Here is a 10244-nt window from a genome sequence, read left to right as displayed (position 1 = left end):
CTATCAAACTGCGACACACACTCCTCAAATGTGCAAACACTCATTGCTTTACTGAACACCAACCAATCATGGCTTTAGAGTAGGCCAAAGGTCGAGTTATAGGTTTTTCGGACTGTGTAATACTGTATTCACAAACACAAATGCTTACAGTAAAAAAATTATAATCTGGTTTCAATCTTGCTTTTGTATTTACCATGAATTTTTCAACATCTCTCTGCCAATTACTTTCAATCTTGTACAGAAATGTACATAGAAACTCATGAAAGAAGAGCTTAATGTTTTGAATAACTGTGTGTATATGATATATTCAAAATAATATTATGGCAAAGGTGTTTGCAACGAAAGACAAATGTTTGCTTTTGAGATGTGTTTGTGATATTTTGAATGCAGTGCTTCATTTTGCAAGAGATGTGAGGCATTTAGCATTTTGTGTGTGCAATTTTGAAAAAAAGAGGCAAAGTTTTGAAAATGTGTTCAAGCAGTTGAAAAAAAACTGTACTACTACTACTACTACTAATAATACATATTAGAAAAAAAAAAATACAGGCATGGCAATAAAAACAAAAAAATATGTAATAAATGTTAATAATATGTTTATTATATGTTAATAATAATATATTTTATTGATTTAGAAAATAAGTAGGCCAAATAAATCTAGAATAAATAAAAGTAATTGGAAAAATATTTTAGAAAGAAATTGACAAATAATTTGGATTGCATAATAAACTGCATAATAAAAAAAAAATGTATGCTATGAATCTGGATCTGAATCAGAGAGGGAACCACAACTTGAATTTGACGTCTCAGCACAACATGACAACATAAGATAAATGATACTGGGATTATATATTTTATATAATGTTGGCCTATATAAAGGACAAAACATGAAGATAAAATGATAATGACAAAGCATGTGATGTCCACAAGAGGGCACAAAGTCCAACCTTCTCTGCTTGGAATGGCAGTATTTACAGTTTTTTTTAATTGCTTACATACTTGTTAACATAATCTGTAGTCCCATTTCCAAAACTCTTCTCACATTCAGATAAACAGGACCAATCTCTGAATAATTTTTCATTGCTTTCACACAAAATGCATTCAGTGACCACATTTCCCAAAATTTAAGAACACTTTCGTCATTCATACTTTACCATCTGCAAAACACTCTATAATTTGTCATGTCTAGTTTTGTTTTTTGTTTCACGTCTTATTTAGCAATTTAGTCACAGTCATGTTTCCTGTCTTGTCAACAGGCAAGAGTGACTCCTCCTCTAATGGGCTTACCCCTTTTCACCACCTTCTCTGGGCCAGCATCCTCTAACCTGGCCTTTTTAGGGGACTTTCCTCTCAGGGCGAATGAGAGGATGCTTTGATGCTTTGAAGACAGATGCAATGATTAATGCATCCATGGCCAGGATATAATTATAAAATATGACATGATTTTAAAAGTGACCTATAACATCAACTATGCAATACACTTTATTTTATTTAGTGCTAATACAATTATTAAGCCTACTTGGAGAGAGAGATGTTTATAATGTGACAATATGTCAGTCATCGTGTGATAATGAAAATATGACTAGGCCTAGACTACTTGTTCTGAGCAGGTGTTGTCAGTGAACAGGCTGTTGGCTAAGTTACTGACACTCATGAAAAACTGATGCTAATTATCTGGGAAACATTCTCTAACAGCAAGTTGTCACTGTGTCAAACAAGTTGTGAATTTGTTGTAACATTAAAACAGGAGATCATGACTTACTCTGAGCTCAAAGTGATGCTCAGAGCTCCAGTGGTTTCTTCTGTGGGTGAACGAAACTTTCGGGAGATGTTGTAGCAGAATCACGTGAACAATTCTAGGATATGCTTTTTTTTTCATTGGTTGTTGCATTAAATCTTACCCAGATACAATAATGCTATTTTCTGAATGGCTATTTTGTAGTCCCTTTCTTTTTTTTGATTGGCTGATAAGTGACAGGCTCGACTAAGAACTCCAGGGGAGACGCGCTTGATTCCTGCCGCTTCGATAGTGAGAGCGGCGCGGCCAGAGAAATTTTGGGCGCTGCGGCATATTAAATATATTATAAATAGTTTTTCCGCGTGAGAAATACAATGTGTGGCGGGAGTGCGTGACAAAAGACCGAAATGAGTGACTGTCACGCTCAATGCGTGACACTTGAGAGCCCTGCAAATCACAAGCCATGTGCTCACACAAAACCTATGGGGTTCCATCTGTATGGAGTTCCATTTGTGCCAAAAATGAGTCGACTGCTTTGTGCTTTGTAATATACATTTGTCCTTGACAACAGTCATTGCCTAGTTGTTTAGATAAATAGGTATATGTTGATATATGTTCTCTGTTTATGTAATCTTGCTCTGTTGTCTTGTTCTGTCATCTTAACTGTCGTCTCTTTCTGTCATTTGGTTCTGTCATCTTAACTGGACTGTTGTCATGTTCTGTCGTCTTAAAAGAGTAGGGTAGGTAGGAATTTTATTAAAAACTTTTTTCCAAATTTGTTTAAACTTTCTATATATATCAATACATAATTAAAATGTAAGTACTCTGAAAAAAAGAGTATAAAAATCGAGTGACTCTAGACCGTTTAATCTGCATTAAACACAGCTCATTATTTCTATTCGGGACGAAACAAAGGATTGGCTTAGGCGACTGTCACTCTCTCGCAACCATGGCAACCACCCTTTTGCCACACAGGATCTGCCCACTTGCGCGCATTCGTTTGATTTGAGGAATTCAAGAAGCACGGAACCTAGGAATAGCAAAACAATGGCAGAGAAAGAGCAATCAAAATTCACATTACCGGCATATGCAGTTAGCGAAGGCAAACAAGGCAAAAAAGGAAGACAGCAGGCTACTAGAAAAGGTAATGAACAAAAAGTCTTTGGATAAACAAAGAAATAAAACGCGTGTCAATATCCTCAGACCCTAGTTGCACGGCCTCTTGCACGACCTCCTCTGCTTCGCCCTCGACCCCGGACCTGTCCTCGAGCTGACGATGCGGTACTTGTCACCGGAGTGTAGTCCTCATCAGAGTCAACAATGCTTTCATCATGGAAACTCTTACATGCAGAACACCATATATGTTATGAATCTTACACGAAATTCATCTTCATCACAGTGTAACTGATGGTAATGGAAAAACGTGTATCAATGCAACCTGTTTTTAGCTTTGCCTTATAGATATAACTAGCTCGTTAGCGAATAAAAAAAAAAACATTTTAAACTTTACCAATATCAATATGCTAGCTTGATAGTGAGTACTAAAATACATCTTATTTGTTTATATTCATAATGATAAAGTTCGATTTTTTTTATTACATGTGATTCTGACATGATGTCACTACATGCACTGCGCTCCTTCCTCTCCACTCGTCTCAGGTAAATAATGCGTCTCCAGCTCAGCGGTCGGAATCGCGCGTTCATGTGTTTTGGGGGCGTGGCTTTGGAAGGAGCCCAGAAGGGAGGGGGTGGAGTGAATGGAAATAATGAGCTGTCTTTAAAACAGTCGTGAGAGGTCTACAGACACTCGATTTTTATACTTTCTTTTTCAGAGTACATACATTTTAATTATATATTGATATATAAATAAAGTTTAAACAAATTTGGAAAAGAAGTTTTTTAGACAATTTCTACCTACCCTACCTTTAAGACGACAGTCAGATAGATGATGTAACCAGACGCCAGCGCAAGATTACATAAACAGAGAACATACATATCAACATAAACTAATTTATCTGAACAACTAGGCAATGACTGTTGTCAAGGACAAATGTATAGTACAAAGCACAAAGTAGTCGACTCATTTTTTGGCACAAATGGAACCCCATAAGATCCATTCCCCAAAACTAAAAGAAACATTCACAATACATTAAATGCACAAGAGTACAAATAGGTTTTTAAAAGACTTCTAAACAAACACTGTGGACGCTGTTTTGATAGATGACAGCAATTTGTCCCATAACCTGGGGCCAGTTACCGCCCAGGCTCTGTCACAACTCCATTTCAGTCTGGATCTGGGTACTCGTTACTTGTTACTCGATGATTGGTTTGAGCAATTTGACTGGTTTGTGTTCCGTAACCAACTCAGTAAGGTATTGAGGAGCGAGATTGTTTAACGCTTTTTACACAAACAGCAAAACTTTAAATTCAATACGATACTGAATAGGTAGCCAGTGCAGTGAACGTAGAATAGGCGTGATGTGATCCCATTTGCGAATGCCTGTAAGCAAACGGGCAGCTGCATTTTGGATCAGTCGAAGACCAGACCAGTTGAAGTCGATGAAACAGGCAGCCCTTGATATAGCGAATACAGTAATCAAGCCGTGATGAAATAAAAGCATGAATTACTTTTACAACATAGACCTGCCAACCTGTACGCATTTTGCGTAGCGGATACGCATTTTGACTTCAAAGTACGCTGGTACGATTTGTTAGTCTAAACTACGCAAAAGCCTCTGCATGCGCAGTCCTCAAATCAAGCAACAGCAAAAGAAGAAGAGTCTTCGACCAATCATACCGCTGGATTCATTCCCCAAATAGCAAGCGGGGATGATTGACAGATGCGTAAGGCCTATCATTAAAAAGAGACTGAAAATCGACACCAATAAAGAATCCCGCTCGATCCGCCTTCCACTCCCGCGGCCCGCAGTCTGATTTCATAGGCGAGGACAGTACAGTAGCCTAGTCGATGTGCATCTGACTCCTGAAGGTAAACGGGCTGGGCTGGGCTCGATATGGAAAGTTGAAATATTGTACTGAGTTAACCTAATCCTATGGATTCGATGATCACACGGATCGCATGGATTATCTTAAAATACTCCGTTCTTCATGGTCACTCAGAAAAAGAGGAAGACATCATTCAGCCACGCAAATAATAAAATGCTCAAGAAATGCTGAACAATAAATCTTAATAAACTTGAAATCGCTATATGTCTTAGTGATTATTAAAGTGATGTGATTTGTGGATTACGGATAACCGCGAGTCTGGAGAAACAGGCGTTTGTAACGTGAAGGTTTGGTATGTGGTGGTAGATCAATCTTTAGGATAATAAACAGCAGAATGGAGACAGAAGACTTTCTCAAGCGGCACTTTTACTGAACACCGTCACAACGACAACACTTCCTTAAAACAGCCTTTCACGTGACTTCCCTAACCAATCAGAAGCAAGGACTTAGACTGAGATAAACGTGAGTGAATCAGAGAGGCAGATTCAGCAGAATATCCTTACTGTATTAAATATGTAAACACATAAATGTGTAAATAATTAACTGACTAAACATTGTAAATATACTTCTAGTATATTAACTCAAATATAAATCATATTAAATTCTAAGCATTACAACTTTCCAATATGAAATATGAACTCCACTTCTAAACCTTACATTTCCTCCCACAAAAGAAACGTCCCCGTTTCCCATCAAATAAACAAGTAACAATAACCACAGCAATAAAGCAACAGTATCAGTTCAGAACATAGTCCTTAAGGAATCTTGGAGGTCTAACTGAACGTTTCCCAGGGCATAGCAAAGAACCAGAAGCCTGAGGAGTGGAAGAGGGGAGAGTGTCAAACTGGCCTACTGGGCCAAAGGAGGGGGCTGAGCAAGACTGAGTCAGGGGAGAGCGGGATTGGGGTTGTGGTCGGGGTTGTGGATGGCCAGTGGGAGGGACTAATGAGGGAGTATTGCCCTGGCCAGATAAGGTGTAGCTCCTCGTGGCTGCAAACTTTGAAGGCTTAAAGGGCAAAGCACCTGATAATGCAGTCAAATGAGGGAGTTGAGACTGCAAAAAGTCACATGTAGGTGTCTCATGTCCACAATCTGGCACAGGAGCATGGTAGGGTCTGAGACGGTTGTAGTGGACAATCTGGGACTTATCAGACTGATCCAAGAGATAGTGAATCCTGTATGTCACTCCAGGAGAATCCACATCAGATCCTAGGCACTCTAATATTTCAAAGGGGCCTTTCCAGTGAGGAGCAAGTTTTTGTTTTGATGTAGTGGGGTCATTTAACCAGACAAGGTCTCCCGGAACATAGGGAGTGTGCTTAACACTCTTGTCATACTGTCGTTTCTGCTGATTGTGGGCATAATCTCTGTTCCATGCAGCAGAACTGAAAGCGCACTGAAGTTTCTGTGTCAATTGTGCAACATAGTCAGCAGGCGTCCCCGTAATAGACAAAGATGGTGTGTTGTTAGGTAACAGCATGTTGACAGGCATCCTGGCTTCATGACCATGTGTGAGGAAGAATGGTGTGAATCCTGTTGTAGAGTGTGGGTTGGTATTGTAAGCCAAAGCAACTTGGTTGAGGCAGTCATCCCATTCCCCAGACTGCTGAAGAAGTGTCTTGGCTAACTGATCAATAAGTGTCCTGTTGAACCTCTCAATCATGCCGTCACACTGAGGATGATATGGGCTGCTTCGTGTTTTCTGCACACACAGCAGGTCACACAGATGTTTCACCAGGTCAGATTCAAACTGACGTCCCTGATCAGTGTGAAGCATTTCCGGGATGCCATGCTCACAGATGAAGTTTTCAAACAGACATTTCGCCACTGTTATGGCGCGCTGGTCTGGAATGGCATAAAGGTTGACATACTTGGAGAAATAATTTTGGACAACAAGCACATACCTGTTGCCACGACTCGTGATGGGGAGCTCAAGTATGTCAGCTGCAACCTTTTGGAATGGCTCAGTAGCAACAATTGTTTTCATTGGAGCTCTCTGATGAGGTGTGGGACTCCGTCTGGCGTCACATGGAGTACATTGCTTGCACCACACCTTGATGTCACGTGACATAAAGGGCCAGTAGCACAGCTGTTGAGCACGTTTCAGGACCTTATCAGCAGATGAATGACCAGTTACAGGATTTCCATGCAGCATCTGCAGAACAGTGTCTTTCAAAGCATGAGGGACAATCAGTTGATGGAGCACTGATGTTGTGGATGGGTTGAAAACTTTACGGCAGAGTACACCATTATGAAAAGTAAGTCTGTGGAACTCGTACCAAAGTGCCTTCTCAACAAGTGTGCGTTTTTTAATGCACCAGTATGGTGGTTTCTGTCCCTTAACTGTCCAGCTAATAACCTCTGACAGTACGGAGTCTCGCTGTTGTTCCTTTTTAAAATCCTCTTCAGGGAACTGAAGCACAAATGTGGAGGAGACAGACTGTTGAACACACTGTGAGGAGGCCGGAGGAGGTTGTGGTCCAGTCAGGTTACAGCAAACTGGCTTTGTATCAGTACTGCAGAGGCTGTGATGTACCAAACTGACCGGACTAGACAGACTCACAGGACTCAGACTAGAATGTCTCTTGTCAGAGTGCGGATTACCAAAAGCACTGGAGGAGGTGCTCTGCTCAGTTGGTCTGATGTCAGCAGGGCGATGTGACATTGCATCTGCATTGAGGTGACTGTGGCCATCCTTGTGAATTACAGTCCATTCAAAAGGATCAAGTTCAAGGGCCCAGCGTGCACGACGACCAGTTCTGTCATTGTCAATGGGTATTTTTCTGAGACCCAGGAGAGGTTTGTGGTCAGTTACAATAACAAAGGGCTGTTTGTAAAGGTAGTGGTGAAAATGTCGCACGGCCCAGACAATGGCCCAGAGTTCTCTGTCATATGTTGACCATTTTCTTTCTGCTTTTGTGAGAACATGACTAGCATAAGCAACCACGTTTTCTTGATCCCCTTGTCTCTGAGCAAGCACAGCACCAATTGCAGAGCCTGAAGCATCTGTGTAGAGGGAGAATGGCACCGTAAAGTCAGGGAATGCAACCACTGGAGGGTTTGTGAGTGCATGTTTCAGGTAAGTGAATGCATCCTGACATTGAGAAGTCCATTGGAAAGGTGCATTCTTCTCTGTGAGAGCATGTAGAGGGACACTGTGATGTGCAAAGCTTCGGATGAACTTGCGGTAATATGAACAAAGTCCCAGAAATGCTCTTACTTCTGTAGCTGACCGTGGAGTAGGCCAGTCTTGGACACTTTTCACATTCCACGGGTCTGGCTGAATGCCGTCTTTGGATACAACATGGCCCAGAAACTGTACTTGATCCCTGGCAAAACAGCATTTTGAGGGATTCAGCTTCAGGCCACTTGACTGGAATCTGGAGAGAATTTCTTCCAGGTGCTGGAGATGTTCACTGAAAGAGCGGCTGTAGATGAGGACATCATCCAAATACACTAGGCATGTTTTCCATGGGAGGCCACGAAGTACCATTTCCATCAAGCGCTGGCATGTGGCTGGAGCGTTGGTGAGACCCATTGGCATAACTTTAAAGTGATAAAGGCCACTACCTGTTGTGAATGCTGTTTTTTCACGGTCTTCCTCCTGCAGCTCGACTTGCCAATAGCCATGTTGTAGGTCCATTGTGGAGAACCAGGCAGAGCCCGACAAAGCATCCAGTGCGTCGTCGACTCTCGGAAGAGGGTGGGAGTCTTTGATTGTCACTGTACTAAGTTTTCTATAGTCCAGGCAGAAACGCCATGTGCCATTTTTCTTGCGCTCCAAAACAGTGTTTACTGAATACTGCTGAGTATTTCTGAAGCAGTGATTTCAGAGACTGAACTTGGTAAGCTGACAGGTCGCTGTCATTTATCTGGACAGATGGAGCTATATCATGCACGGGGGAAGGTTGCACACCCTGTCCCTTCCCCTGATATGACGTCAACAGATGAAACCGAATGAAACTCACCCAGGTGTTGACCTGAATGCAGCTCAACGTCATCTCTGGAGGGATTTAAGATTCGAACCACAGTTGTACCATTCTGAACCTCACTGAGAGAATGTGCGACAATGATGTCACACGATGGGTTGGGCATGAGAACACCATAATAGTCAGTTGGCATTGGAGAAGCAGGTGTAGCTGCTGACACACAGGCTGTGATGAGGGTTTCACTCATAGCTGGAATCTTAGTGGGCGCTAGCACAGACACATTACAGCAGGCGGCCACTTCATGTCCTTTGGGCAAGAGAGGAATTTTCATGTCCCAAAGTTGCAGCATTTTGTTGTTTATATCAAGGAGGGCATGGTGTTTCCGCAGAAAATCAAACCCAAGAATGACTGGCTGTCAAGCACCTCTGAGAATTTCAAAGTCCTGTTGCCATACCTGATGTCCAAGTCTGATACCAATCGTTAACTTGCCTAAAATGTCCAGGCACTGTCCATCGACTGAGCGAGCTGGCAGAGAGGAGGGTGTCATGGGGCTTTTTTTCAATGCTGGGTGAGAGTTACGAAAATCTTTGCTCACAATGGAAACAGTAGAACCAGAGTCAATTAAAGTGCACACTTCAATGCCCTCAACAATAGCCAAGATTGTAGAAGAGACAGAATCATCAGAGTGTGAGTCATTCTTGTCAGGCATTAACTTGGGGGAATCCTTCTGGGGCAGTGAGACAGTAGCTGATGTTTGCCCCTCAACAGCAGCTAATGGAAGTTTCCCTGACGGTTGGAGTCAGAGTGCGGATATCGTTCAGGAGACTTGAAGCGAACACTACCTCTAGCGTGTGGACTGCCTGTGGAGCAGGACTAGGGCTGCGTCTGTATCTGTTCGTATCATCCTTGTCATGGCGACCATACCTGGAGTACTGATAGGACTGGCGTGAGGGAGAGCGATGCCGGCCACGTCTGTCATTGTCTTGCCATTGACGGTCTCTCTGAGTAACAGGGGAAGGAGGACAACCGTCATAGCAGGACCCTGGATCACGACCATGATACTGCTCAGGTGAGTAATTGTCTCTGCGGTGTTGTCTGTTATAATAGGGTTGTGGAGAGACACTGCGTGCACTGTATCGAGCATCGTCGGAGGAAAACCTTTCAGTTTGGGAGTCCAGACGCTGAACCAGGTAGCTGTGTTTCTCTCTTAATAGGTGTACTTCACTTTGTAAGCTGTTGACAGTAAGAGTCAGCTGCTCAACTGCATGCAGAAGCTTATCATCAGTAGGTTTAGGACGAACCATAGCTACCTGCTTTGAAGATTGAGAGTGTGGAGACCCCACAGTTGTCAGTTGGAGCGCTGCACGTGCCGATACGCAGGGCGTCCTCAAGATCCTCCGCACCCATCTCATGGACTTTTGACTGAAGATTTGGGTCCAAGCCAGTAACAAAGCGGCGAAATTTTTCACCCTCTAGTGCATTGTGGTCATAGTTGGGAAAGGCTTCTAATACAAGACGAGTGATGTCTGCACTGTACACATCCAAACTTTCACCTGGTCGACGAGGTCGAGCAT

The sequence above is a fragment of the Squalius cephalus genome (assembly GCF_949319135.1).
Source record: "Squalius cephalus genome assembly, chromosome: 5".
Classification (NCBI taxonomy): domain Eukaryota; kingdom Metazoa; phylum Chordata; class Actinopteri; order Cypriniformes; family Leuciscidae; genus Squalius; species Squalius cephalus.
Note: the sequence above shows the minus strand (reverse complement) of the source record.